This window comes from Uranotaenia lowii, chromosome 2 (assembly GCF_029784155.1).
Source record: "Uranotaenia lowii strain MFRU-FL chromosome 2, ASM2978415v1, whole genome shotgun sequence".
Lineage (NCBI taxonomy): Eukaryota > Metazoa > Arthropoda > Insecta > Diptera > Culicidae > Uranotaenia > Uranotaenia lowii.
Window position 1 is genome coordinate 292211751 of NC_073692.1, and position 6000 is coordinate 292217750.

A 6000-nucleotide genomic window follows, 5' to 3' on the forward strand; every position below is an offset into this window, starting at 1 on the left:
ATACATTTTTACCTTTTAAAGCATTGTAGATGGCTTTGAAGTACTCACTTCCAACAGATATACTTTTAAAGCAGATTTGTTTTTCCAAGGCACACATTGGTTACCATGGCTAGGTGCATGAATCTTGTTGCCCGAACTCTTAAGGTGGCGTTGCGAACATCGAAAGTTCGTATAGAAGAATTAATGTTCGCGGCAAAGCCCACTTCTTTATCTTGAAGTGACGGTATCTTTGATTATGGCTACCTTTTCGTTTTGCTAGCTACAACATGTCTTTTGAAAACAATGTTTTTGAGAAATAGAAACCATTTCGTATAACCAATAAATTTGAGTAAAATTCTGAAGATTATTACTATGTTTTCATTTTCTCTCCTCTCATTAATCTTTTTGCAACATTTTTTTTAACTATGTAAATACCTCTATAACCTAGTTTCGTTTCCTTTTTATAGTCATTATGTAAAGCTCTGCAAATGCACGGATTCGGCTTGGTGTTTCCTCCCCTTTGCATGTCTCGTAGTTAGTAAAAAGTTTTTTTTTTAACTATTATGAGACCATGCTTAATATTTTGAATTCACAACTAGACTATCGCGCGTTGCTACGTATCTATCACCGTATGTACAAAATCCGGACTTTCTTATTAAAATCTGTGCATGCCTCAGGCTCGTTGCAAAGCTCATATTATTCCTCTGTATTTTATCTATCGTTGTCGACATGTGTGTCGGTTTCAACGATCATATTAAAGTTTTATTTGTACACCACTACATTAACTTATGTTTTTGATAGTTTCCCCTTCCCAGACTTGAAATTCGTTTTCAGCATTTGTCTGTGGTAGCATCATCCAAAGCGAACTCCTTGCGCTCGGCGCTAAAAGGCATAGTTTAATGATCAGATTTGTTAGTAAATGCGGATTTCAAATAGCTGAAAATGTTGGTTTCTGTTTTCATCCTTTCTTATGTTTTGAGTGAAATATATACATTTATTTCAAATTGTAGCTGAGTGGTTGGCGTTTCTTTCGCTGGGCAACAGAGTAAACATTAATCATTTAAACTCCTCCTCAGCTGTCATGATTCAGAATTCGTCGCAATATATCCTCTATCAACGCATATCGGATGTGAAAAATCAGAGGCTTAGACAAATTTAAAAAATGACTCATTAGATCGCATTTCATTCTTATGGACGCTCGCATCACCTGACCTGCAATCTGTCTTTTAAAAGAGTGTTTTTTTTATGTACTTTCCTAGGTAACATTAAAATTTGGCACTACACCATTCTTGCGCCCCCGAAAGGTTCACCCTTCAAGGCTGTTCATCCGCACCCATACATTAAGCCAACCAAATGCCATTCCGGCACACGACGTTATATTCAATCCAACCAATGGCTGCTGCGCAAAGGAAAGGAGAAAATTTGCATCGCGCACACCAGCTGAGTAGTATTGTGTGTGTAAATGCGTTTATCATTCAAACTACTGACGAGATATTGCGAACAGTGTTCCACTATCTAATCTATACTCTGACAAGGTGAAGATTCTCTCCTCAGGCCAAATAAAATGAAAAATTCAACAAAACAATAAATCTGTAGTTATTTTGATAATTCCGACGTTTTTGCGGTAACCATGGCTAAGACCGGAAAACATATGTTCTAGTTCATAGATCTACGGATTTCTTTCCTTGAACATATTTCCAGATATCTTTTTTATTAAGCAGCAAGCAAGTTTCATAAACATTGTTGAGATATTTTTTTTATGTTGCTGCGTCATCACACGTTGCATTTAAAACAAATCATTGAGTACAGAACCGGCGATAAAAATGTAACTAAAAGTTCGAGAAAATCGGATTTGTCACATGTATTTTTTTTAATTTTTAATTTTTAAAACGCTGCCATTCTTATTCAACGATCGACTGTTCCTCACAACTACAGTCCTATAAGCTTCATTATGTGTGAAATATTTAATCTTCTCATCAGAACTTCCTCGTTTTGGGGAGAGGGAAACGATCCGAAAACTTCTCGGATTTGTATGCGTGCTGGTCATTGGTTGTGCTGAGAGATTTGCAGTTATTGTTGCTCTTCTGAATCGCATACATGAGCAAATATGTAAAATGGATGTATTTCCTCGAATACTCATTTTCATCATAAATCTCTTTCATTCCGTTTTTTGAGCTGCTAATAGTTAAGCCACTGTTCGATTATGAATTTGCAGGCTATCTCACAGACAACATGCAACCTTTATTAATTTTTTTTTCTCGAAACAGTATTGTTTTTTTTATTTTTTTTTTTTTATTGAATAACTGGTTTAATGAAAGGTTTGGGTTTGTTCTTCTATCAGATAATGTGGAAAAACTTCAATAATTTATATGCCTTCTGTGCCATTGAAACTTGTTACTGGAAAGGCAATCAAAATAGAACAAGTATAGCTATATCATTCCACTGTCAAATTTTAAGACGGGACCAAACCCACAATACTGCTGTGAAACTTGAGTGTTCAATCATAATCGTGTTTCTTGTAACCTGTTTATATAATAGATCTGTATACATTCAAACTTGCTCAATTCAAAGATACTGCTGAACTCTAATATGCATTTCTTAACGGTTCAGTAAGTGGTGGGTGATGTTCACGTCTTTACCAGACATTACCTTTCAAAAATGTCTTTTCGACGTGCAACATAGTCTGACTTCCTTTTTGTTAATTTTTCTATTTTCAGATTATGTTGGACTTGTTTCTCTCTGAACCATTTTTTTTTACAAAAGCTGCTTGTCAGTCTTAACATGCATCAAAATGCCTAAACAAGTTTCTCAAAATATTTACTTATCAAGTTAACTTTTCGCTTCTCAACAAACTCTTCCCTTTTTGTAATAAAACCAAAAAAAAATTCTTAGAAGGTAAATAGTAGAAATTATCTTTCTGTAACAGATAATCATCAAGCTTATTTCTATCTTTTTCATAATTTTATTTATGGGTTTATTCTAGTCTTGCATAAACTCATGCATTCAATTTTCGACTGAGCACGCTCTTTTTTCAATTCGTTTTGTTTTGCAAGCAGAGTTCCAACGTACTAACTTCATTCATCAAACTCTCAAAAATGTTTTCCATAATGCTAACGCACGCTCAACATGCGCTTGTATTCTCCTATCCTATATTCACTTTCCATTTTCCGGAGAGTCTAAGCTTGTTTTTCCTAGCAAGTGGATTTTCGACTCGCTCGACATTTTGAAATTTCATTTCAGCGACCTGCCGCCCAAAGCTTTCTATTTTGCATATGAACCCGTAACTCTCATCCTGCTCTTCCGTTAGCGGCCATTCAACGCAATTGGCAGTTCAGTTTTAATTTCAGTTGAATCTCGGTACGTTTTTTTTTATTGTTGAAGAGTCGACTTCAAACATACCAGTCTTAAAATCTTTTTTTTTTTACTCACAAACGGACTCTCAACGCGTTTGGAAATTTTCTATTATTTTAACGGCAAACTACTTGAACATTTTTTCAAAACAAGTGGACTCTCAACATACTTGTATACTTTTGCTAGCGGACTCTCAACGCGCTTGCTAGTTTCAACCAACACTACGGCGGACTCCCAGCACGCCATCTTCCCTTTCCTTTAATTCACAAGTAGACTCTCAACGCACTTGGAATTTTCCAGTGGACGCTTTTCCTAATAAGTGGACACTTGTATACTTCTATTTTGCAAGCGGACTCTCAGCGCGCCTTGTTTCAACTAAAACTTCGGCGGACTCCCAACACGCCATTTTTTCTGTTCGCAAGCGGACTCTCAACGCGCTTGGAATTTTCAAAATTATAGCGGACTCTCAGCACGCTTTCGAACTCGTACCTGAATTCATTTTTTTTGCTCATACTTACAAATATGTAATCTTCAGAACTCCGGAACATTAACACCACTTTTCACTGCTCCTCGTGAAAGGGTGACTTCCTTTGCTTTTCGAAAAAAACGTCCTGCTTCGGTCGCCAAATGTGCAATCGTATTTTACTGCAAGGAAAGTCACCCTTAGCACGAGGCACGAGGCACTGACTTATCCGACCAAATGTCGGTACGCGTATGAGCATAGATTCGCTGATACGAATGTCATACACCTGATGGCATCTAGTGTGTGTGAGGCATCGCTCAATATTGGCGTCTATATACATGTACACGATAAACTCTCTCGAGACACGTCGATTCATCGTGTTTGCTATGCTCAATTCATAACGGAATCAATGTGTGTACAATATGTAACTGATGATATATTTGGGCACCACACATCTAGAGACACGGAAGAGAGACAATGGGAATCCCTAGCAATCTTCAAGCCTGCACTTATAACCCGAGTCAGGTTATGTTCACCTCGAAAATGCTATGAAAAACATTTTTTGGTTCACAAATGGTAAAAAGGATTACGAATCGCAGAATTGGAAGCTTAGCCGATAGCGATGGCGCACTCAACGATCACACTTTCAATTTTCTCCAGGTGATTGGTTTTGGAAAAAGGTGTTGTTATCTCATTAGGAGCTACACATAAATCAGATAATCCATTCATAAAAAAGATCAAGCACAGCAGTTTGCTGTAGTAGAAACAGGTCGCAAACTGTTAGCAGGCAGCCGGCAGTAGGTCATTTCTATCTGTGCAGTGACCGGTCACGATTGCCCCGTGGAGATAAGACCGCGATACCTACCGATTGGCGGTCCAGTCAGTCAATTTCTTCTCACACACCGCCGCCGCGGTCTCGTGGGCTGATCAACCATTGACCAGTGTCCACATGAACGATCCTTTCCATTGGCAAGTGCCTTACTAGACAGAGCCGAGACATACTTAGTCACGTGCTGCGGCCACCATTTTACACATGCTGCTACTAACCACCAACCAAATTGTGTCCCTCCGGTCTCGAAAGTGTGTGTCGAACAACGTGTCCAATTGATTTTCAATACCTTTCGACGAATGGGCGGCGAGGTTGCCACTTCAACTGAAGGAGCTCGGTCACATTTTCAATTATAGATTCAACCCTATTTGCATCAAATTAGGAACGGCCTATACCCTACACATTTGGTTCGCGCGGTTGTTAATAACAGATTCTGTACAGGCAGCGAGACCACAGGTTTTTAAAAAGAAATATTTACCCACTTTCGGGACTGTTGCGTCACATTACCACTGTTGAAAAAGTTGCCGCCTGATGGGATATTTCTTTCCAAGACCACCCAACTGGCGACGCACGGAGCTGAACCGATTTCTGGAACATTTTTGGTGCAAATGTTTGGACGACGACTGCGATTAGCGCGCGATTGTCATCCATCATGCGTGCGGGTGAAGGTTAAAGAAATGAGCCTGTCACTTTTTCCCAGCGTGGGTTGAATTCGACAATTAATGTTATTGTGCTGCAGGAGTAAAACTGTAGGTAGGTACTTACTGATTTATAGACGGTGCTCTCGACATGAGATTTGGAAGGTTTTTGAGCCAGTAAGTCAATATAAACGATCACAATTTTACTACTGACCAGATCAGAAGACCTCTCTATTGTGACATCATAAAATATTTACATCAGATTTCTTAGTACAAGCTCCCTTCTTGTGTAAAACCCGAGTATCACTATGGAGTTATTTTAGCAGATATTTTCAGGACACTTTTTAATTACACATGAGAAACAAATAGTCAAATGGTGGCTGTATCTGTCTTCTTTCTCCGGATTGCATTTTGAATTTTTGTGCCATTGATAAACGAAAACTTCACTAAATCTTGATTTACGATTAAAGCAGATATGAGGGAGTAGGAGGGTGATGGGCGAAGAGAACGCCGCGCGTGCGGCAGTAGTGCAAAGAAGCACCCGTCGTCAAAACGTGGAAAATCACCGACAGCGGAAGAAGCAGTGAATTCGAATTTTCGAGGAGAAAAAGCGCCGCCTTGAGGAGGAGGAGCTCGAAGAGCTGGATCAGCAGCATCATTCCCAGGAAACACGAAAGTGAATTTGACAGTTGTTTTCATGAGCTGTTTTTCTGTCCTGAAATCGTACTGTAATTTCAAAT